This window comes from Myripristis murdjan, chromosome 7 (assembly GCF_902150065.1).
Source record: "Myripristis murdjan chromosome 7, fMyrMur1.1, whole genome shotgun sequence".
Taxonomy (NCBI): domain Eukaryota; kingdom Metazoa; phylum Chordata; class Actinopteri; order Holocentriformes; family Holocentridae; genus Myripristis; species Myripristis murdjan.
Genome location: NC_043986.1, coordinates 2613867 through 2639071, shown reverse-complemented (window position 1 = coordinate 2639071; position 25205 = coordinate 2613867). Strand labels below are relative to the sequence as shown.

Sequence of the window (25205 nt, the reverse complement as noted above, 5' to 3'; positions counted from 1 at the left end):
TGTTAGACAGAAATGTGACCATTAGAGCTGCTGTTCACAGAGCTGAGGTCAAAACAGCTGCTTTTTAAATGTAACTGCCTTCCAACAGTACACCAGGTTTTCAACTAGTCTTATTTAAATTTGCTAAATGTCTTGCTGCATTACAGTGACGCAATATAACTATACTTGGGTGTGCACTTCAGACCTGTGGCTGTTGCTGAGTTTATTGGTGTGATAAAAGGTGTTCATACTGTGCAGGGGGGACACAGACAAGGACTAGCCTCGACCAAAGCTCTGCATGTGATTCTGCCTTGTAAGACACTGTCAACAGAGTTGATGAAACTGGATTTTCCAGCTCCAGCTGGACCATAAAGCAGGACTCTCAGATGCTGGATGTCGTCTCTGTGGGGATTGTAATTCCTCACATACTGCAGCTCTGTGTCTTTGTCTCTGTTTAACAAAGAAAAGACTTCAGATCACATGAAATTAGGTGAGATTAAATCAGTTATTCAGATGGTGAATATATCATTTGGTTGTTATTACAGACCACCAGCAAGTTCAAGAGAGACAATAAACATACATTCATCTGTAGATGAATTAACCTGCAAAGAACAATGAATAAAGCCAGAACGTCAACAAACATCACAAAAAACATGATCTCCCAACACTTGATAGCAAACTAGTTGAAAAAGACATGGAAGCGACTGTCAAATCCACAAACAGGTTGAAGAATTGTAATATAAGCGTATCAGAAAGGAAAGCCCTGAATGAATTTTGGAATACTGGACAGCGGTGGAAGTGAGTAAGAGGGTCGGAGCTCAGGGATGACGTATGTAGTGTGTCCCAGTAGTACACATATACATGCATACTGGATACTACACTACATACTTTATAAGGGCAGCTGCAGTACATACTAAGAGTAAAAAATAGAAGTATGCGATTGGGAACGCAGGGAAGCTTTTTAAGCCGCGGCAGAGAAGACAACAGGACAGACAGAGGAGCAGGCCAGTACCCAGCAAACAGGCCTGCAATGGCCCTTTACAGGCCCACTTAGGGCAGCCCGCGCAGGCCCCCTGAGAATTTGCTCATTGGCAAAATGTTGGCCCCTCAGTGCTGGTCCCGCATGGGCAGCCCTCATTAACCCCTAAGGAAGCCTGCACTGGCCCTGTATGGGCCCACTTAGGGCTACAGGGCGCACAGCAGGCAGCCTTTACCTAGCTTTCAGGAAGCCCTCACTGCCCTCACTAGGCCCACACTGATTTTGCAGTTAAATTAATCTACAACAATAAATCATAAACATTTTTCATTCAGTGTAATGTGTGTGTATTTAATAAATGAATTGATTTGAATCCTTTTGACTATTGAACATTTTTGACAATGCATACATCAATGACCGCATCCATTTTAGATGTATGGAACTCCCAAAGGAAACTACACTAGTAGCTGAAATACATTTATGTGTGGAACTGATTTATTGTTGTAGGCTGCCCATGCGGGACCAGCACTGAGGAGCCAACGTTTTGCCAATGAGCAAATTCTCAGGGGGCCTGCGCGGGCTGCCCTAAGTGGGCCTGTAAAGGGCCATTGCAGGCCTGTTTGCTGGGTAGAAAGGAGACCACCACCTCGGTATGAGAGCCCCAGGAGCTGGCAGGACGCTAGGTGGAGGTGCAGTTAACTGAAAGACGACCAGAGTGGAGCCGGGAAGCTGGACGGCCGGAGTGGAGAGGAGGAGCCTAGCTGCTGGCTGCATTTTAAGGGGAAGCAATGTGGAGTAATAGTGGGGTGTGGTCGCGATGCACCCCTCTTTCGGCTAAGTACGAGGGGTTTAAAGCGTGTGTAAAGTTAAGATTAGGAGTACTGCCACCAGACCAAGGCTGACTTATTAGGCTGGGTGTCTCTTATATGTGCCTCGTGGATTCAGTAGTGACCGCATTGTTTTCAGTCTTAAGGATTCTGGTCTGCAGCCCTGGGACCTCTTAGCAGAGGAGATGGAGAGGACTGATGGACTGCCATGAGTGACTTTGGGACGGAGGTTTTTAAATTATTGCTCTTGGTTAGGTGATTTTTTAACTCTGCTCATCCCTGATTTTAAGAACCTGCATTAACCTGCATGTCATTTTTTCATGTCAGTCGAAGGCTCTTTATCCTGAATGGCGTTGTCGGCTTTTAACCATTTTTGATTTTATTCTAATCCAAATTTTAAATTGCTTCAACCTCGCCATACTTACCTCCATGGTATTTCCCTCCATAGCTTCCTAAAAGCTGAGAAACAAGTTCCACATGTTGGTTAAGACGTCAGCAGTGTTTCACAGAGACATCATGCAGGCACTTGTCATTCTCTGAGTGATCAGTTAATCAACACTGAGTTTTAAAATGTTGTGTCTTACTGGGAGATGGTGGTGGTGATCGTGGAGCAGGTGTGGAAGAAGAACCTCCCATTGCTAGAAAATAACACATGTACAACTTAAGGAACAATTTATTCATTGCCTAAAATCAAACTGTAATCATAACTCTGAGAGTTAATGGGCTCTAGTTTCGCAGACCAAGCGAGGCAACTGGGTGTGGCCAGGTGGATTTTGCAAGTTTGGCATGCCGTGCTCGGTGGCACAAGAACTCTGCCGTCTCTCCTACCGGCAGAAGGGAGGAGAGAAGGCGTGGAGTGGGTTTGACAGCCGATTCACTTTAAACCAATCAAATGAGCTACTATTATTCATGAGAAATGTGTCCATAACAAAGACTCCTCATGTATTATACCAAGAACTATGTTACAGCTCTGATTACAATAAATACATCACCAGACAGGCGGCTGGAGGATATTTTGCACTGCCAACAGTAAAGTCTAATGTTGGTAAAAACTGTTGTGTACAGAGTCATGTATGAGTGGAACTTGTTCCCTAAGCCCATCACACAAACAATTGGCAAAAGAACATTCAAACTATTAGTTAAGCTTTTGAATAGTATGAATGATAATTATAGAATATAAAAATAAAAATCATTTAAATAAGCATTTAGCTGAGATTGACTGTCTGACATGCTGGGAACTGAAACATAGTTAGTTATGACTGTTGAATGTATTTCTCTGGTGGTGAAGTCTGTGACTACAAATGAAATGGATTGAGGACAGCTTTTCAGTTTTGGGGGGATTTGACCTCAGACAGATACTAAACTGTTGCAGTGTTTTTGTTTCATTTTTGTTCTCTGTGACTTTCTAATTTGCTGTTTTAATTTCTTAGTATGTCTCTGCTTAGGGCAGATTCTTATTTGCATATGGTATTTTCTTTCATCTATTTAAGCCTCTTTAGGTTTGCTTTTATTATGTTATTTTAAGATTTGTATTATTTTAAAATGTTGGCGGACCCCAGGAAGAATAGCTGCAGCCATGCTGTAGCTAACGGGGATCCTAATAAATAATAAACAATAAACACTCAGGACAGTGAGGCCAGTCTTGGCTGCTGGAATGTTGCTGGAGCTGCCTGCCATCCATCCATCCATCCATCCATCCATCCATGCATCTATCCTTACATTCGTCTTCCTCAGTCCCCTGTCTTTCCATTACCTAACTGCCTCGCATCTCTTTTTTTCCAGCTCTGTCACCGTCTGTTAAAGTTCATTTTCAGTAGCGGTTTTAGGCACGGGCGAAGCGGGCAGCCGCCCGGGGCGGCATTTTTTTTTTCGCCTGATGCTGCAGTTACCGGCGAATGGCCGCATAGCGCAGTCAATAATCAACCATGTTGTCTCTGTCATTGTCTGTTGTACTGCTGCAGCCGCATATGAACAAAAGTTGATTTATAATGAAAGGTATATATGGCAGTATGTGTGCACCACTCACCTGTCAGATCCGGCAGACCTGACCGGGTGGGCGAGGCACCGGTCAACATCAGGCCGGTGCCGCGGCCGGCCCGCCTGATGTCGACCGGTGACGGCCGGCTCGCCTGAAGGCGGCCAGTGGCTTTTTTAGGCCAAACAAAAAAAAATAAAAAAATACCTTGGGTTCTGGTTCCTTCCATTTAAGGGCATGAATAGGTAGGGAATTTATTTTATTTTATTTTCTATTTTATTTTGCATTTTAAGGATGGGTAGGGGGGGATTTATTTTAGGAATAGTAACACGGAAGGGCGCAAGGCAGTAATTTCGCCCAGGGCGGCAACATGGGCAGAACCGCCACTGTTTATTTTTATGAGCAAATATAAATTTTACTGTGAAGCCCCCATTTTTAATGAATGTTTTTACCTCAAAGGATAATCCTTGCCATATTTATATAAATAGCCTACATGTTTGTTTTGCAACTTTCGACTCCATCACTCACTGATGCAACAACACACTAGAGATTAGAACAGCAAATGTAAAAGCTTTCATGAACCGGATTTTGTTTTAAACGCCCAGCGTCTGGCAAGGAATGCATTTTCCATTTTCGACATGTGTGGAATATTTATATATATGGAAGAAGAACTGTGTAGTTAACACGAGCAGCGCCAGACACCATGACTGGAAAAAAGACATCACCGTACTGGACACATTGTTTGACTGACAGGTGATCAGGTTGGGTTTCCATGACGCTGCCAAACGGTGCCAATCTCCTTTGATCTGACATCAGTTGTGACAGGACAGTCGATATGGAGATACATTTATGTGCTGATTGAGACAGTAGCATTGAATAGTGTTTTTTGTAGGTAAGTATTGTATTGTTAACCTGTGCCAGTTCTGCCTATGTTGCCGCCACATGTTTTACACCACTGCACCGGCTCCGCTCCGCCTTGTGCTGAAAGTAGACCTGGTTTCAGATGGCGAGCTTTGGGTGCACTTTGGCGAAGCCTTGTGGCACGAAACTGTCACTGCGCCAAGCTGAATCTGTCGACACCTCCCCCTGCTGAGCCACCACTCCCATCTCAGCGCACCTCAGTCTGCCAAACTACTGAGCGCGCCTCGGGTTGCACTGGTTGAATCTAGCTCTGTGGGGTGTTCGCTTCACTGCGCCACCCTGCGCTGCACCGGGCAACTAGAGCCCAATAACTTGATTGAAAAGTTGAATATGTGAAGTTGTTACAGTTAAATCTCAAAATAAGATAAAAGGACCTTGGCTTTGTGCATTATCACTGGAAAAAGTGAATATATATATGGTATGTTTCTTTAGTTAAATCCAACATTTTAATAACAATTTATGAATAAAATAAAAGCATCTGCAGTTTTGGTTTCATTCTGTGAGAAATAGATGTTAAAATATTCAGAAATTCAAATAAACTCTTAAAGCTAAGTTAATAAAAGTCACTGATTCAAATGAATTGAAGTCTTACAAAAAAAAAAGTTTCTCTTACAGTGAAGTTGGAAAGTCACACCAGTTTTCAAATCACCACCGACACTGAAAATGAAAATCAAAGAAGCAGCTTAAAGAAATGATCTGCTGTGTCCAGGTGTCTCTTCATGTTTGAAATGATCCCATTTCCTCAGTGACTGAAGGTATTAATCACTGCATTAATATGAAGACAAAACACTGAATTCTAACAATAGAAACAACAGTACGTCTGTCTGTGTTTTACTACAAAACCTGAGGAGAACAAACTGAGAAAAAACCAACCTGTGCTGCTGTCGAGCCGGGAGAGAGTGCAGGGTGTGGTGGAAACAAAGTTTTGATCATGTTTTGATCTGCCCTCTCACACTGTGGTGAAAAGCCTCGTGATTTACAGGAAATCCCCCAGTTTCCTGTTGGGTCACAGGCTGGCTCACTTTCAGTTTCACTGCAGAATGAAATGACTGAGACACTGACAGTAAAACTAAAGGAGAGTGTAAACAAAGGAGGGGAAAGGGACATCTGGTCAAATAAACACAACATATAATAGTAGTAATTATAATGACAACAACAACAACAACAACAACATCAATAATAATAAAAATAATAATAATAATAGCCTAATAATAATAATAATAATAATAATAATAATAATCTTTATGCATATGGCACCAGGAAACAAACAACAACAAAATCAGAAAGTGAAAACAGGAAAACATGCAAACAGAAGGACACTGAAGGATAAAGACACTGAAAGAGAAACAAACAAAAAAGCAAATATAATACACACACACATACACACTCGTCTGTTCTGCCTGAGTCACGTCAGCTGGACGGAGTTTAACATCAGTGGCTGCATTTACATTCACATCTGTATCTCTCTCTCTCTCTCTCTCTGTGTGTGTGTGTGTGTGTGTGTGTGTGTGCGCGCGCGTGTGTGTTTGGTAATAAGGCACAGCCAGATTGGGTCCCCAAAAAACAAAAGTGGACATAAGAAGTTTTTTTAGAAGTCAAAGTAGAAGTTACTTAAAGAAAATAGGCCCACTTTATCTATTATATTGCTGATGTGGAGTTGATAATAATGGTGATAGCAATAATAGTCAACTGAGCTATTGATGTTTTTCTTCACTGTTTATTTTGTCAGGTGGCAGTTAGAACTATACTTCAGCATGCTTCTTTGAAATGAGAGCTTTTATCAGGCACATTGGCCTGTTGTCTCTAGGGAAGCAGGAATTATGCATTTTTACTAACCACGATTTAAAATGTCATGCTGATAGAACTGTAGAGCCTCAACAACACAGAGATTTTTTTCAAATAAGAGCAAGACAATGGACACTAGTTTGTATTTAGGTCAGGGGCGCCGTATACGGGGGAAAAGTTAGGACAATTCCAAGGGCCCTTGCCTGACAGGGGGCCCAAAAAATAGGTAAAAACTAATATAAAATTATTAAACAATCATCATGTAAATATATATGTATTTTTTTTTCATGGGGCCCAAAATTCCTGGCGGCACCCCTGATTTAGGTATTTGTGTCAAACATTTATTATATTTTTATTTTATTTATGTTTCTGTATGTTGTTGATGTACAGTATGATGCACAGTTGCACTAAAGATGAGAACTCTGTTAAATTGCCTGCTTGTCTTTCTTTAGTTGCCTTTAACTTACAACATTACAGAATTATTCAATACTTGTAGTCAGTATAGATTTTCAGATGTCATAAACATTAATCACTGATTCTTGAGAATTTGGATAAATCATGTCCCACTAAGAAAAATGCTATTTCTGCTGGAAATTTACAACATTTTAATGAATAAAAAGAATCAAGGGCATAATCAGGGCAAAATTTGCACATTTGTAAGGTTCTTTTATAGGTTTATTTTTAATTTGTATTAATTTAATGATTATATGTTGGCCAATGGCCTACAAAACCAGTTGTCCTCAGATAGGAGATAATCATTTCAACTTGATTAAAACAACAAAAAGTAATAATTTCATTGAATAAAGAGTACATCATAATATGTATTAAAAACTACAAACGATGGGTTTTGAACAATATTTACTATTATTTTGTGGTTGCTCAAAATGTGTCCCAGATATTCATCACCACCGTCAGATATTTATTTAAAAAATAATAATAAAAAAACTACAAGGTCAATTACATTCCTGCGGAGCCCTTTTCAAACCTTCAGCTCTACTGCATGCTTCAAGACCACTCAGGCTCCTGGAAGTTTTCTATTTTCTCTTAAATCTCTTCATATTTTTGGACACTGCTACTGTCACAACCCATAACATGTCAACACCGTCACTTCTGTATAAAAAATATTAAATTAGATTATGGAATAAATGTATACTTTTTAAGAGGAGGTCTGATGCAGGTAGCAACAGGGGGGAAACAAGCTGGCTAATGTGAACAACTCATGCTTATCATGTGAAAGAGCAGGTTTTTGTCACCACCGTCAGACGTCACCACCGTCAGGTTTTCTGTGTGACGGTGATGACTGAAGTCTGAAAAATGCTTATAACAGTGCTCAGGATTCTTATTTTTTGTACCAAATAGTTAAATAAAGTTGTTAAGCAAGAAGCCATTGACTTGAGTGGTTTAAATTTTGGAAATGTATGTTTTAATGAGGCCACTGTCACCACCGTCAGATTAGTGTCACCACCGTCAGAGGCAGTTATATTGGTTTTAAATGAATATGCTTACAATATGTTTCTTTGGTGCTGTTGAGTTATTAAAGTAATAGTCTCTTTAATACAAAAATCTGTTTTTCAAATTTAAAAAAAAAAAACATTACGGTGACGGTGTTGACAAAAACAAAGTAGCCTAATAACTGGAAAAACCTATTTTATGAAAAAAATGCAAAATGAGGAGGTTGCACCGGTACATTGCTGAACAGCCAAGACCTTGGCCTATAATGATATACCTTCAGATTTTGTAATTTAACGCACTTTTTTTTTTTTCAAAATTAAAACCTGTTTTATCCAAATTCCCAAGAATCAGTGTAATGTCAATCCCTGAATTTTTTTTTTTTTTTTTTCTGATTATGATCGTTTGCTTGTTTATTTGATCAGCTCCACATGATGTGAAATTGCAGTCATAAATGCAAAAAACATCAACTTTCAGGGGCGCCGCCTTGGAGTGCTTTTATGTCCCAACCAATGTCAAAATCAAACCTACGCTCTTGGATATATTACAACATAAAACTGCACACCTGAATCCATGCTTGTGCCTGCACGCTTGGGTGCCAAATGTGAGTATTTATTATTAGAATTATGTTGTCATTATAATACTTTTAAAAGTGTGCCAAACATGAGTACTCGCTTATCTTGCACTCTTAGAAGTCTATTTTTATCTATGACTTTAGAGCAAATGTTTTCACTTTTATATTTTTCTTGTATCCTTTCAGATGACTGTGGGCCATCTCTGGTGGCATTGTCCTTCTGTATTGTTCTCTTTATCTACCTGCCTGTTTTTATGATTTATTTGACCTATTTTACTTGTTGTCTCACAGTCCTTTAGGTCTTAAATGTGAACTTTTTTTTTTTTTACTGCAAATGGCAAATAAACTGACTCTGACTCTCTCTGATTCTAACATAAATATAACACTCCCCTCAGCTCTTTTTTCTCTTTTTCTTCTTCTTTTTCTTCTCTTTTTCTTTCTGCTCTTTTCTTTCTTTTTATATATAAAACTTATCTGCTTTTCCCTGTCTTTTTCTTCTTTTTCTTTTTTCCCTTTCTATTTCCTTTTTTCCTTTTTTTAATTTTTATTTTTGTAAAGTGTAAATGGAATGAATAGGTGGTGGCAACATGTAACAAATACACAATCCTCCACAGTAACACACAGCAACAGCCACAAGACAAAAAAAAATCAAAACAGAACAAAAACTAACAAAACACGTGCCATGAAAAAAAGACAAAACCAATAATAATAAGTTTGTGCTACCTTTTTACACTTTTGGATGATTGGATTTTGGGTGCCACCCCTAAAGCGTTTGAATTTTAGAGTGAATAAAACAGAACCAAGTAAAGGGCTGTTGTTGCAGCCCTCGATATGGAGGCATTATGGGCTGTAAAGATGTTATCCATTCAGATCAGAACATGTTTCACCTCAAATATGACAGAAAATGTTTTTCTAGCTTTTGACTGATGTATTCATATTTAATTTTTGTTCACAGAAACACACACACACACACACACACACACACACACAGGTGTTCCTTTTCAACAAAAAGTTTTTTCTTAATCCCTGTGCCTCTCTTGTTCTGATGTGACCCTCACTGTCCACCGTACCTATCGAGACATCAACCAATCAACTCAAAGCTGCTTACTACTATCTGACGCTTTCTACACGTCTGTGTTTTTGCTTTAAGAAACGTCTGTTTTACATGTTATTAGAGATATAGTGACATATTTCCAGCGTTAAGCCTCCAACAAGAAAACATGAAGCTGAAGAGAAAAGTCACAGAGATCAGTGTTCTTGGTAGAAGAGAAGCACTGATATCCCAAATAAAACATGAAGCTCAAAGCACAGCCTGTAAATAAGACATAATGCGGTTTTATGATTGGTAACAAATATTTCTGGCTGGTAGCTTTTCTGAGTTTATCTGTTATTGCAAGATTAGCCAAAATGTAAGTTTTCAAATATTTTCACAAAAAGAATCTCATGAAACACATGACGAAGGCACTACAGTCACTACAGTCAATAAAAATGCAAAAGAGCAAAAAATGATTGTACCTTCAACATGTAGAATCTTGTTACAAAAGCATTTTGATTTCATTTTGTTAGCAAATCCATTCGTTCATGTCAGCAGGATTATGTCGTTTCTATAAGGCCATGAACATCTCTGAAAGCCAAATGAAAGTGACTCAGGTTTCCATGTTGCTGATGAACTCATCTCCAAAGTCGAGGATCCGTCTCAGGACGCTCAGAATCAGAGAATCAACATCATCCTTTATGTTGATTTCTTCATGGTAGTTCATCACAGGAAAGATGTAGTTCATTGGAATTCCCACCAAATAACTTAATTTCTGCATCTAAGTTGAAAGTAACAAAAGGAACACCTGACTTCAAAATTTGTTTTTGCTCAGATAGTAACAATAATAATAATAATAATGATAATAACAATAACCACTGAGATCAAGATCCTATTTTCAAGGGACACGAAAATAAAATGCATAAAAAATTAAAGTCTTTGATATTTATTGTGATAATGCCATAACACAATAAATATAAAAAAGCTAATAATAACACTACTGAAGACAAAAAAATAATAAAATAACCAAATTTAATACAATAAGTTATTTAAAAATTTGTCAAAAAAATCAAGAAATTTGTCAAAAAAGTCATAGTATATAAGTTTAACAGTTTTGAGTAGATTTCTGCATTAACCTGCTGGAACCAGAGTCTCAGAGTTTTACTACGGTTCTTTCCAGATGCAAGGTGCAAAAAATCTAAAAGCGGTCTTTCCCAGATTTGTCTTAATTCTGGGAGCCAGCCAATTAGTGCTGGCAAATATAAGGGCAATATTTGGAGAAGCCCTTAATAAGTAAGTACAAATAAATGCTGGTCTCTACTAATGTGAATAGAGGGCCAACACACTTTTAAGAGCTGAAAGGTTGATTTAGGATTTGGCATTTAGGAGTGTAAGAGTAGATGTTGCTGCATGTCTGCAAATCACATCACTGTAATCTAGCACCGACAGAAAGATCGCTTCCACAATTTCTGTCTACAAGAAACACAACTTTCTGTATAAAAAAAACTTCATCAATCTTCATTTGCATTTTTTTAGTGATGTTTCAATATCTGGTTTATATAGGCATCCATCCATCAGTGCCAGGGCTGGACTGGGAACACTTTTCAGGCCGGGAATCAGTCATGAAATGGAGCCGCAGAGCGGAGTGCGGAGTGAAGTGTGGAGCGAGTCGGGTCACAGGTATAGCCTATCACAACAATAGCCACCTGACGCTCTTGGCCGTTGCACTAGACTTTTTTCCCTTTCTTTTTCTTTTTCTTTTGCTTCTACTTTGTCTTGTGGCCTGGCCCACCGGGGAAATCCCCAGTTTCCCCACACACCAGTCCGCACTTGGTCAGTGCTGACGATGGGTTGCGCCTGAGGGGTCGTCAGTTTTTGTTGCAGTGGTGGCTATGGCTGTACAGCCCCACTCTGTAGTGGCAGTCTCTTCCACAGTTAATGCAGATGAAGAAGGAGGGGTCTGACGCAGAAGTTGCTGCTGCTTCTTGCAGTTTCCTCTTCTTTCTCTTCTCCTGCAGCAACAAGATGTGTCTCTCCTCGGCACAGTGGGTTCCCGCAGCAACAGTCTGCCTCCAAACGCCACAGTCGGTTCCAGCTAGCTCCCAGTTGTTGGGGTCAATGCCTGCCTGCTTCATATCATGTTTGCAGACGTCCTTGAAGCGCAAGCGTGAGGGACTAGGAGGCCTGGAGCCTGTTGCCAGTTCACTATATGGGATGGCCCTGGGGAGCTGGCTGGGGTCCATCCTGTAGATGCCCAGCCATCTGAGCTGGTGTTGGTTCACCATGTCGAACATGCTGGTGGAGTGTGCATGTTCCAGGACTTCTGTGTTGGGAACTTTATCCTGCTAAGGATGTGGCGTAGGCATCGTAGGTGGAAGCTGTTAAGCTGTCTTTCTTGTCTGGTTTATGTGGTCCAGGCCTCGCTGCCATACAGCAGGGTGCTGACAACACAGGCTTGGTAGACCAGGAGTTTTGTGCGCACAGTTAGGTTGTTGTTTGACGGCGGCCCTCGCAAGACGGGTGTTCAATTCTGCATCAAGGGACAGGTCAGCATTTCCCTTAGGAGGACGCTGGTTACCTTGGTCTTTGACTGCAGTCAGGCAAGGTTGTAAAGTTTGCCATCTGCTCTGGTGTGAAGGTAGACACCTTCAGGATATGAGCCAAAAGCAGCCAACAACAGGAGAGAGAAGAAGATTCCAAAGAGGGTTGGGGCAAGAACACAGCCCTGCCTCACAACGCTGCGGATCAGGAAGGCCTCTGATGTTTCACCTTCACAGCTGACTGAGCCCTGTGTGTTATCGTGGAATTATTTTATGATGGCAAGGAGCTTTGGGGGGCAGCCGATCTTTGCAAATATCTTAAAGAGACCATCTCTGCCGACAAGGTCAAAGGCTCTGTTCCCGACATTTCTCCTGCAGCTGCCAAAGTGTGAAGATCATGCCAACTGTAGATCTTGCTGCCCTAAAGCCGCATTGTGACTCAGGGTAAACATGCTCTGCCAGGAGGTGGAGTCTGGCAAGGGCAACGTGGGCAAATACCTTCCCTACAATACTGAGAAGGGATATGCCACGGTAATTGTTGCAGTCACTGTGGTCACCCTTGTTCTTACAGTGCAGCGTGACAATCTTGACATCACACAAGTCCTGAGGGACGGCTCCATCATTCCAGCAGAGGCAGAGGAGGTCATGTAGATTTGGCAATAGTGAAGGTTTCCCAAGTTTAATGACGTCCGGTGTTATCCCGTCATACATCATTAGAGATTAAAGTGACAGCAGGTGCAATGGAGAAGCAACAGCAAGACAACCCCAAAAAGGAAATGGTTTTACATGTGGTGGCCGCATACTTTTGCTCTCTCCTTGTCCTTCCTGACTGATTCTTCTAAAGTTTTGTGTTCTGCTGCTTGTGTCCTCATCACTACTTGTAGCATCAGGTGGCACCTGCAGCCCAGTCAGGTGACCTGCAGCCCAGTCAGGTGACCTGCAGCCCAGTCAGGTTGCACAGGTAGTCCAGCTCCTCCAAGATGGCACACCCACATGTGCGGTAGCAAGACGGTTTGCACAGTCTCAAGAGCATGAGGGAGATACCAGGAGACCGGCTGCTACATGAGGAGAGCTGGACGGGGCCGTAGGAGGCCATCAGCCCAGCAACAGGACCAGTATCTGCTCCTCTGTGTGAGGAGGAACAGGAGGAGCACTGCCAGAGCGCTGCAAAATGACCAGGGCTACTGGTGTGCATGTTTTTGACCAAACTGTCAGAAACAGCCTACATGAGGGTGGCATGAGGGCCCAATGTCCTCTAGTGGGACCTGTGCTCACAGCCCAGCTCCATGCAGCTCGACTGGAACCACCAGAGAACACCAGAATTGGCAGGTCCGCCACTGGCGCCCCGTCCTCTTCACAGATGAGAGCAGGTTCACACTGAGCACATGTGACAGGTGTGAAAGAGTCTGGAGATGAAATCCTCAGAGTGATTGTTAGACCTTATGCTGGTGCAGTGGGCCCTGGGTTCCTCCTGGTGCAGGACAATGCCCGACTTCATGAGTGTGTAGGCAGTTCCTGGATGATGAAGGCATTGATGCCATTGACTGGCCCTGACTTTCCCTTACCTAAATACGAAATTTAAATTTAAATTCACGCAAGTTGGATCAGCCTGTGATTTCCATTTTTTTCTTTTATATTTTTTCTGATAATTTTGGTTTCCATTGACTGTTGTTACATCATTTTGTTCTCAACAAATTATACAGTGTACATAAGTAAAGACTTTTTAACTTGAATAATTCCTTCATCAAGTGTGTGTGTTAATTTTTTGAGCAGTGTATAAGATTATAAAATCTCTATACCATCTATCAAAAAATAACTAGTAGAAACTCACTGTCTCCTTCAGCTTTTTGCTCTTATAGACGTTCTTCAGATCTTTCTGGATCTGTGGGCAGGCTAAATCAATTTTGGTGATGACGGCCAGCTGGGGAATTCCTGCAGATACACAACAGGAAACTGTTCAGTTCTTTAAGAATACAGTTTTCAAGGTAACACTGACTAATCTCAATGTGGCACCACAGCTTTACACACAAACTAATGAACATCCTGATGTTTGCTCTTACCCAGGTCACAGGCCATCCTTCTTATTTGCCTTATCTTCTTCACATCATCTTCTTTCAGTAGAGGTATTTTGTCAGCAGATGCAACACACACCAGAACATGAACTTTGTCATTTAGAGTTGGTTCTGCGTTGTAATACTTATTGTCATCTGACAGTTTAGATCCAGGACTGAACTAAGAAATAAGGTAAAATCCATTTAAGTAATGATGTAAACAGAATTTTCATTAAATATTTTTGTCAGCAAAGAGGCTTTCATTCCAAAGCTCTGATGAGTTAATTTTACCGTGTAACCGTCTGTCACATGTCCCTTCAAGGCCAGTTGGATGTCCTCTGGATGGACTCCTCCATCCTCGTCCATCTCAAGACCCATAGTGTCATTGAAGACAAAAGGGTAAAAGTCTCCGAGCTGTCCTTTTTGGATTTTGTAGGTTTTATACTATAAAACACAGAGATGACAGTGCTGATGTTATGATAATGCTATCATCTGGTGGGCTTAGACTTATTTTTAATTTTCAAAATGTCCCCTGCTGTAATACTGCAATTACAGTAGCTCCTTGATTATCTAACCCCCAGTGTTACAGAGTGACTGGTTAACCACAATGACCATTTCCATTTTTGTTTTTTTCTCCTTCCCACTCCAAGCTGTGCCCTACTCTGCTGTAGCCTTCAGCACAGCATCCTGCTGATCTGATTGTCTTGTTACAGTTTTGTCCTCCAGCAAATCGTTCAGGTATTCATTGGAGATTTTGGTGTGTGTGTGTGCATGTGTGTGTGTGTTTGTGCAGTCAAAAAGAGCTAATAAAGAACTGTAATCTTTCTATTAGGCCTAAATGTTCGTCCTCTGTTTAAAAGTTTATTTGTAGCACAGATGTTTTTGCAAACATGTTGATAGTCTATTTAATGAAATAGATGTTTTTTCTCCAAATGGTCTGGTGCATTTTGTGCATATTTCAATTATTTGAGGCCACAGACACCTTAATGACACCTTAAATCCTGAGGGGTTTGGATAATTGAGGTTCTGCTGCAGTTGCGGTGATGCACTGTAGCTATACTTGGTTTCCACTTTAGAGATGTGGCTGTTGCTTAGTTTATCTGGACAATAAAAGGCATTCATACTTCCTTAGTGAAACTTTCACTGGTATTTGCCTCGGCCAAAGGTCTGCCTGTGATTCTGCTTCGTAGGGCGTTGTCGACAGAGTTGATGAAGCTGGATTTTCCAGCTCCAACTGGACCATGAAGCAGGATTCTCAGATGCTGGACGTCGTCTCTGTGGGGTTTGTACTTCTTCATGTCCTGCAGCTCTCTGTCTTTGTGTCTGTTCAACAAAGAAAAGACTTCAGATCATATCATCTTAGATTAGATTAGACTTTGAAGGAATTAGACTTTGAAGAATAATTTTTTGCCAAGATGGAAGTTATCATTATATTGACATGTATGATTCCAGTGAATGATTTCCAGTGTTAAACATGCTGTCTTCACTTAGAGGCTGTTTTTCCAGAGCAGGACAGAGGACTGTAGTCTTCTGCTCGGTTGGTTGATATGCTCTTGTCTGACCCAAACTGGTCAGACAGTCACTGATGTTACTTTAATAAGCAGAAGGGTCATTTTCAGGGGCCAGAAGGGACCTGATGGAGTAAGAGCGAGTATCACTGCAAGCCAGGGGTAAATATTGACCATCATGTCAGTATGAAATAATTAGGTTAAAAATGAGTCATTATGCTACAATGTGTTTTTTTATGTTTATTTACAATTTATTTAAGCCACCAGGTAAGCTAACGTGCACCCGGTGCATCGTGCTCTAGATGAACTAAATTAGTCACGGTGCACGTTATGGCATGCAGACATTGTTGTTTTGTTTTTTTCTACTGATCTGGAGGAAGTCAAATTACAGTCGACCTAGATTGTCTGTGGTTGGCTACAGCCCCAAAGGACTGATAGTTTGGTTACATGGTGCAATGATAAACACCTGAAGCTCAATATCAGAAAAACCAGTGAGGAGCAGGAGGCCCCCTGTCCTGCTGCCATCAGGGAGAGGAAGTCAAGCCAAAATGCTGAGTCATGGTGTGAAATAGTGTTTTTGATGTCACAGTGAAAGTGACATTCGCCCTTTTGGATATAAAATGTCATGACTTCATCATTTTATCCTATTTGACATTTCAGCAAATCTTAATCAGTCCATGCAAATATTCCCACAAGGCATTCCTGAGATGTTGTGTTCATTAGAATGGGACATACATATGGACAGATGAACAAACAAACTGAAATCATAACATTTTAGGCCATGATCGCTGATGCAAAGATATACAAATCATGTTGCACAATTTCTGTGTTTTTGAAGAGAAAACAACATTAAGAGCACCCATGGCACCACACAGACAGCAGTTCTGTTCTTACCTCCATGGTATTTCCCTCCATTCTGAAAAGCAAATTGCACATGTTGGTTAAGACGTCAGCAGTGTTTCACAGAGACATCATGCGGGCACTTGTTATTCTTTGTGAGGGATCACTTCATCAACACTGACTATTATTAAAATGTTGTGTCTTACCAGGTGTGGAAAATGAATCTCCCATTGCTAGAAAATAACACATTAGATCAACTTAGATCTTATAGTTGAATGAACAATGTATTCATTGCCTAAAATCAAACTGTAAACATAACTCTGAGACTTAATAACTTGACTGAAAAAGTTGAATATTTCACGTTGTATTACACTTTAAGCTCAAAATGAGTTTAATGGATCATGGCTTTGTCATTGGTAAAAGTGAATATATATATGGTACAACATGAAAATGTTTCTTTAGGGATTAGTTAAATCCAACATTATAATAACAATTTATAAATAAAATAAAAGCATCTGCAGTTTTGGTTTCATTCTGTGAGAAATAGGTGTTAAAATATTCAGAAATTCAAATAAACTAAAGCTAAGTTAATAAAAGTCATTAATTCAAATGAATTAAAGTCTAACAAAAAAAAAGTTTGTCTTACAGTGAAGTTGGAAAGTCAGACCAGTCTTCAAATCACCACCGACACTGAAAATGAAAATCAAAGAAGCAGCTTAAAGAAATGATCTGCTGTGTCCAGGTGTCTCTTCATGTTTGAAATGATCCCATTTCCTCAGTGACTGAAGGTATTAATCACTGCATTAATATGAAGACAAAACACTGAATTCTAACAATAGAAACAACAGTACGTCTGTCTGTGTTTTACTATAAAACCTGAGGAGAAGAAACTGAGAAAAAAACACACCTGTGCTGCTGTCGAGCCTGGAGAGAGTGCAGGGTGTGGTGGAAACAGTAACGTTTTGATCGTGTAACTTTGCCCTCTCACACTGCGGTGATAAGCCACGTGATTTACAAGAAATACTCAGTTTATTGTTTGGTTGCTAGGGTTGAGCCGGATACTCAGCTGAAACGAGTATCTGGTATATGTGGCATCACCACCAGCACAAGATTAGGAGATAAAGGGGTAGATTAAAATGTTGAGGCCCTAGATCTACCTAGTGTTCATATCTTGTGTAAGCCTGGCCCACTGGAGTAGAACTTAGGATTCATTTATGGTCATGTCAGTGGTGATTGGTGTTGTTCCTGTGTGGGTGTGGTTGGAGGGAGTTTGGGAGTTTTGAAATGGAAGGAATGTTTGGGGCGGGGAAGAGAAAAAGAGGAGAACAAAGGAAAAGAGGGAGCAGAGAGGAGAGACCAGGGAACAATAGGAGGACATTTAATTTATATTGTGTTAAATTAAGAAAATTACTCTTTAGCAGAGGAAAGAGTCAGGTCTGAGGGATAGGTTCCCCGTGCTGAAAACCTCCAAGCAAGAGTGAACGCTGTGTTTTACAGTAACTATTGGGACTTCATCCTTTCCTCCACTCCCTGGAAATATCTGCTGGTGAGATTGTGGCCTTTTTTGTCTTTTTTTGCAATGCATTGCTGTTTTCAGTTATATTTTTGCATTTTGAAGGGTATTTTTGCCTAATTGGAAGGAGTTTTGAGTTGGATCCAATTATTTCAGTTTTTTATTGACATATGGACTCTGCCAGAGACAATGAGAAAGTAATTAAGTGCATGGTGATCTCCTGTGTTAAATAACATTGTTTTTTTGACAGCGCCATCTTTGATTCTTAAGTTTGAAAGTGCACCTCTGATTTAGTTTTCTTAACCTGATACTAACAGATAACCAATTTACCGTAGGATCCTTAAGATTTGTGGTAACTAGGCTTTTAATTATAAGGCTGATTGTTACATACCCACCACTGTTGTTGGCTTTTGTTTCAAGAAATTGTTTGAGATGAGGAAATCACCAGTGCATGCTTCTACTTAAATGCCCTACTTTCATGATATAATATCACTGTAGCGTGAACTTTTTATATTTTACATAAATTTCACCCAAAAGCCAAATCTCCCTAACTTTTTGTGAGTAGTGTAGATCTATGTAAAAATCTTTGAATGTGTCATTTATCTTACTAGGTTCAGTTACCAATGTCCCATCAGGCTGTCTCACCGCCGCTATAAAAGATTCTGACTCTTTCTGCTTAATGTATCTAGCCAAGAATCTTCCCACCTTATCTCTTGATTCAAAAATAGTCTGCCTAGCTCTAAACAGAAGAAACTCAGTTTTTTGGGATACTATAGTATTATATTCATACTTAAGGTGAGTCTTTTTTTTTTTTTTTTTTTTTTTTTTTTTTTTTTTTATAAAGCCCCTCATATACTTTCTTTCTTAGCTCATCTTCTACATTCTTAATTCCCTTTTCTAAGTCTATAAGCCTAGCAGCAGAATTCTTTTTTTTTATGATAGGCAGACTGAATAATGAATTCCCTGAGAAATGCCTTCATGGCCTCCCACGCCACTATGGCTGATGGAGCAGTAGGAACATTGGTCTCCATGTATAGCTTGATCTGTGTCCTAAGCTCCTTCCTAAAACAAGCTTCTACAACATGCAGTGCTCCCAGTAGACCACACACTTTCCTAAACTGCACTGATGACTGCACTACAATGCACATCCACTGTGTTCACTTTACTGTGTTATTTCATTGTTTACATTGTTCATATTTCTATTTTCTTCCGTTGTTTAAATTGTTCATATTTCTATTTTTCTACATTCCTTGTTTATAGTGTTTATATTGCTTGTTGCTATTTATTGTCTGTTTTTACTGTAAATTATGCTTCATATTTTTGCTATCCACTTTGCTGCTGTAATGCTGGAAATTTCCCCACTGTGGGACTAATAAAGGAATATCTTATCTTAAAACGAGTATCCCATAGTAGCGATGAGTTGTGGCGCCACACTCGTTACCATCTCTCGATATGGAGTCATATCTAATCTAACAATAGCATGGTCAGTTAAAAAAAATGCTATCAATATTACAGGCCAGTGTGGAGGGTAATAAGGATCTTGAAATAAGGAATAGGTCTATTCTAGAATAGACTTTATGCACTGCTGAATAGAATGTGTAGTCTCTATCTACTGGATGGTTAAGCCTCCATATGTCTGTAAGGCCCATTGAATTGCATATTCTCTAATTAAAACTGAGTCAGGCACTTTACCACCCCTTGCCTTGCTGCAATCAAGGGTTTTATCTAAAACATTATTGAAATCTCCTCCTAGTACTATTGGATAATGTCCAATACTATACAATTTACTTTCCATGTCTGCAAAAAAAAAAAAAAAAACTAGGGTGGTATACTGTATATTGGCGAGTATCAGGGTCTCATCCTCATCCTTAATCTTCTTCCTCAGACTGAATTGCAAACCTTTGTTTATTAGTATAGCGACCCCCTTACTTTTAGAAGACCCAGCGCTAAAGAATACATGCCCTACCAACTCTCTGCATAGTTTAACTGATTCCTGAGGTGAGCAATGTGTTTCCTGTAGGAATAATACAGTATATCCTGTTTTTTGGTTCTTAAATGCCTCAAAATCTTCCTCCTTTTAGATGGACACCCTATACCATTCACATTCCAGGTGGCATAGCATAACGTTCTCTGATTACTAGTCATAGACACATGTTAACATATTCGCCCACCAAATCAGTGTTGATTAACTGTGGTGCAACATCAAAGAAAATAGTAAGATACTCAAAACAAAAACCTTGGTGACCTCTACAACCAGTAGATATTAAACTATCTTTTATTAAAGAAACCACAGAGTGGGTCCCTGTGCTGAAGAACAGTCTGCAACTTCAACAGCTTCTCTGTTCCAGGATGATTTCTGAAGGTTCTGGGGTAAAACCAGTCATCAGACCGGCTCTTTGAATCTGTTTGTCCAATCTGTTTTTATCACCAGCTGTTTTGCTTTCCCCCGGCAGACAAAAAAATGAAACAGCACACCAGTCACAACGCTCTGCAAAAACCAGATGCAATAACTTCAGCTGTTTGTTGTGTATGTGCAGTAAATGACAAGTGTCAAGCTCCACCTTGGGGTGTCCAAGACACTACAGGAAAAAAGTCTGATCTTTCCCAACTAACAACCAGCCACAAAGACAAACAAACTCAGTGTAAAGAAAGGGAATTCATTTACAACGTAAAAATAATGAAGATCTAGTTTGATGTATCTTCAGGGTGAACCAGGGCCAGCATAACAAACATCACACTGCCAAGTGATCACTGTCACCGAACAAAATCAAACGACAGAAACTTCCCTCCCCAATTAAAACACGAGAAAACAAGGTGGAACAAAACTGTGTGTGTCCAGCCCCCCAGCTCCAAACCAGTCAACACAACTACAGACTGAACGTCAAGAGGAGTGGCTGCTTGGCAGAGAAACAATACATTTTTAAATCAAATACATTTTTTGTAATTGAAATATTTGCATCCAGGTACTCTGAACTGTGTGTCAGTGATGTTTGAGAGGCAGTTACATCGTTTGAAATGGCCGTATCTTTTTTATGTGTAAAGGAGAAGAAATGAGCCTTAAGGGGAACTTTGTTGTGGGGATTTCCTGGACGGACCCCCTCCGTTGTTTGCCCCGCCTCTTTGTCTTCCTCCATGGCGGTGTGGGCGGGGCAGGTCCCAAGAAGTTGCTCCATGGTTGGTTAGAAGATTCTCATCGTCACGAGGTGTGTTTGATTTGTGGCTCACAGACGAGGGATAATTATCAGATTGGCTTCTGCCACCGGTCGACTGGTCCCTGTTGGTGATGGTTCACATCACGTTGGTGTTCTCTCTTTGTGTTTGAGTTGTTTTGAGTTGTTAAATGACTTAATCATTTTCTCCTTGTCAACAGCATTTAAAAAAAAAAAAAAAAAATTGACTTTTCGACCCAACCACCACCCCCCAGTGGGGATGTTTTTCATGTTTTTCTTTTCTTTTTCTTTCTGCTTTTTTCTTTCTTTTTATGTATAAAACTTTTCTGGTTTTCTCCTTTTTTCATCTTTTTCTTTTCTTTTTCTTTTTCTTTTTCTCCTTTCCATTTCCTTTTTTCTTTTTTCAATTTTTATTTTTGTAAAGTGTAAATGGAATGAATAGGTGGTGGCAACATGTAACAAATACACAATCCTCCACAGTAACACACACAACAGTAACAGCCAAAAGACAAAAAATCAAAACAGAACAAAAGCTAACAAAACCGTGCCATGCAAAAAGACAACACTAAAATAATAATAATGATAATGACACCAGTAACAATACACAACAAGGCTTACAGAGACTCCATGTGCGTTCTTTAAGAGAGTAACATGAACCATTCACAGAGATGATTTGGTCTCAACAGCCTTTATTGTTTCAGTGTTGTTGTTTCACCTGTAGATTTGAGTAGGTTCATAGGCTGTGGATGTGATGTTGTCTGTGCGCGACAGCGTGCCGCCACAGCTGTGCACACTCTCTGAACTTGTATATATAATGCATGCATACAATACATATATAATACATATATAACGCCTCTCTACGCATATTAACCTCAAATGCTGGGCTGAAGGATCTGTGCTGAAACGTGAGTATTTGTCAAATAAGATGCCAGTGAACGGGTGAAATATGAGGATTTTGTCCTCCTTCACTTGACAGTTTGTGCTACCTTTTTACACTTTTGGAGGTTTGGATTTTGGGTGTCACCTTGTTGACGTGCAGCCCTCTCTCCCCCCCTTCTGATGTCTGATGCCCCTGTTCAAAAATAACTCCCTGCTGCGTCCCGGCTGTGTGTCCCCCTCAGCCCGCCAGGAGTACTGAGCACACAAATTGTTGCACCTTTTAAAAAAATTGTTTATGGCAAATATAAGCGTTTGAATTTTAGAGTGAATAAAACAGAACCAAGTAAAGGGCTGTTGTTGCAGCCCTCGATATGGAGGCATTATGGGCTTTGTTATCCAGTTATGTTATCCAGTCAGATCAGAACATGTTTCTCCTCAGATATGACAGAAAATGTTTTTCTAGCTTTTGACTGATGTATTCATATTTAATTTTTGTTCACAGAGACACACACACACACACACACACACAAATACACACAGGTGTTCCTTTTCAACAAAAAGTTATTTTTTCTTAATCCTTGTGCCTCTCTTGTTCTGATGTGACCCTCACTGTCCACCGTACCTATCGTCAGCCAATCAACTCAAAGCTGCTTACTACTATCTGACGCTTTCTACACGTCTGTGATTTTGCTTTAAGAAACGTCTGTTTTACATGTTATTAGAGATATGGTGACATATTTCCAGCGTTAAGCCTCCAACAAGAAAACATGAAGCTGAAGAGAAAAGTGTCAGAGATCAGTGTTCTTGGTAGAAGAGAAGCACTGACATCCTGAATAAAACATGAAGCTCAAAGCACAGCCTGTAAATAAGACATAATGCGGTTTGATGATTGGTAACAAATATTTCTGGCTGGTAGCTTTTCTGAGTTTATCTGTTATTGCAAGATAAGCCAAAATGTGAGTTTTGCACCCTGGCTACGTTTTGCACCCTGGCTAAGAATCTCATGAAACACATGACGAAGGCACTACAGTCACTACAGTGAGTAAAAATGCAGAAGAGCGAAAAATGATCTTAACTTCAACATGTAGAATCTTGTTACAAAAATATTTTTAAGTTCATTTTTTTAGGATATCCATTCATTAATGTCAGCAGGATTATGTTGTTTCTATAATGCCATGAACATCTCTGAAAGCCAAATGAAAGTGACTTAGGTTTCCATGTGATTGATGAAGTCTTCTCCAGAGTCGATGATGTGTCTCAGGACGCTCAGAATCAGAGAATCAACATCATTGTTTATGTTGATTTCTTCATGGTAGTTCTTCACAGGAAAGATGCAGTTCATTGGAATTCCCACCAAAGCACTGAATTTCTCCATCTAAGTTGGAAGTAACAAAAGGAACAGCTGACTTCAAAATTTGTTTTTACTCAGATAATAATAGTAATAATAAAAACATTTATTTAATAAAATAAGTCCCACTGAGATCAAGATCCTATTTTCAAGGGACACCTGAGTACATTGCATAAAAATATTTATGCAATATTTAAATATCGACATTTATTGTGATAATTACAATAATGCCATAAAACTAATACAGTAGGAATAAAAAAAGATAATAATAACAATACTAAAGACAAAAAATGATAAACCAACAAATAACTAATAATAAGTTATTTAAAAATTAGTCAAACAATCAAAACATTTGTCAAAAAAGTTGTAGCGTATTAGTTTAACAGTTTTGAGTAGATTTCTGCATGAACCTGCTGGAACCAGAGTCTCAAAGTTTCACTGCAGTTCTTTCCAGATGCGTGGTGCAAAAAATCTAAAAGCGGTCTTTCCCAGATATGTGTTAATTCTGGGAGCCTGCAGCACCAATCAGCCTCCAACTGTCCAGCCAATCAGTGCTGGCAAATATAAGGGCAATTTTTGGAGAAGCCCTTCATAAATAAATACAAATAAATTCTGGTCTTTTCTAATGTGAAGAGAAGACCAACACACTTTTAAGAGCTGAAAAGTTGATTTAGGATTTAGCATTCAGGCGTGTAAGAGTGGATGTTGCTGCATGTCTCCATGTCACATCACTGTATCACCGACAGAAAAATCGCTTCCACAATTTTCATCTACAAGACAAAGAGAAACACGACTTGTTCCTGTATAAAACTTCAAAAAAGCTTTATTCTAATTTTTTTTAGTCATGCTTCAATATCTGGTTTAAAGGTGAATTCATCATCGATCATCAAAATACCTAAATATTTATAAAATTGGCCTTTTTGAATGACTGGCCCATTCAAGGTGTGGATTGTACTGTTGAAGTACTGTTATCAGTATCTTTTGCTCTGGAGAACAGCAGACATCATTAAAGAGATTAAAGTGACAACAGGTGCAATGGAGAAGCAACAGCAGGACAACCCCACAAAGGAAATGGTTTTACATGTGGTGGCCACAGACTTTTGCTCTCTCCTTGTCCTTCCTGACTGATTCTTCTGAAGTTTTGTGTTCTGCTTGTGTCCTCGTAACTACTTGTAGCATCAGGCGGCACCTGCAGCCCAGTCAGGTGACCTGCAGCCCAGTCAGGTGACCTGCAGCCCAGTCAGGTGACCTGCAGCCCAGTCAGGGTACCTGCAGCCCAGTGAGGGTACCTGCAGCCCAGTCAGGTGACCTGCAGCCCAGTCAGGTTACCTGCAGGCAGTCAGGTTACCTGAAGCCCAGTCAGGTTACCTGAAGCCCAGTCAGGTTGCACAGGTAGTCCAGCTCCTCCAAGATGGCACAGCCCCAGTTGCGGTTGCAAGAAGGTTTGCACAGTCTCAAGAGCATGAAGGAGATACCAGGAGACCAGCTGCTACATGAGGAGAGCTGGACGGGGCCGTAGGAGGCCATCAGCCCAGCAACAGGACCAGTATCTGCTCCTCTGTGTGAGGAGGAACAGGAAGAGCACTGCCAGAGCCCTGCAAAATGACCAGGGCTACTGGTGAGCATGTTTCTGACCAAACTGTCAGAAACAGCCTGGGGAGGCATGTTGTTTGAGGGTCACACAGGCCTCCACATCATAGTGGTACCCTGACTGCTGGAAGGTACTGGGATGAAATCCTCAGACTGATTGTTAGACCTTATGCTTGGGCAGTGGGCCCTGGGTTCCTCCTGGTGCAGGACAATGTGCGACCTCATGTGGCCAGAGTGTGTAGGCAAT

General features: G+C 40.3%; 1 protein-coding gene and 2 long non-coding RNA genes across 3 annotated transcripts in view; 1 reads left to right on the top strand and 2 right to left on the bottom strand.

The window, feature by feature from the left end:
• Positions 1-25205, bottom strand: part of LOC115362189 (interferon-induced protein 44-like) — a 166062-nt gene that overhangs the window by 40582 nt on the left and 100275 nt on the right. The window lies entirely within an intron of this gene.
• LOC115361802 (uncharacterized) lies at positions 876-22550 on the bottom strand. The gene is made up of 3 exons (XR_003928450.1): positions 22539-22550; positions 17532-17537; positions 876-936 (listed from the first exon to the last, which is right to left on the bottom strand). It is a non-coding gene; the product is annotated as an uncharacterized LOC115361802 (long non-coding RNA).
• On the top strand, positions 21099-25205 carry LOC115361801 (uncharacterized). The gene is made up of 3 exons (XR_003928449.1): positions 21099-21111; positions 22358-22363; positions 25069-25205. It is a non-coding gene; the product is annotated as an uncharacterized LOC115361801 (long non-coding RNA).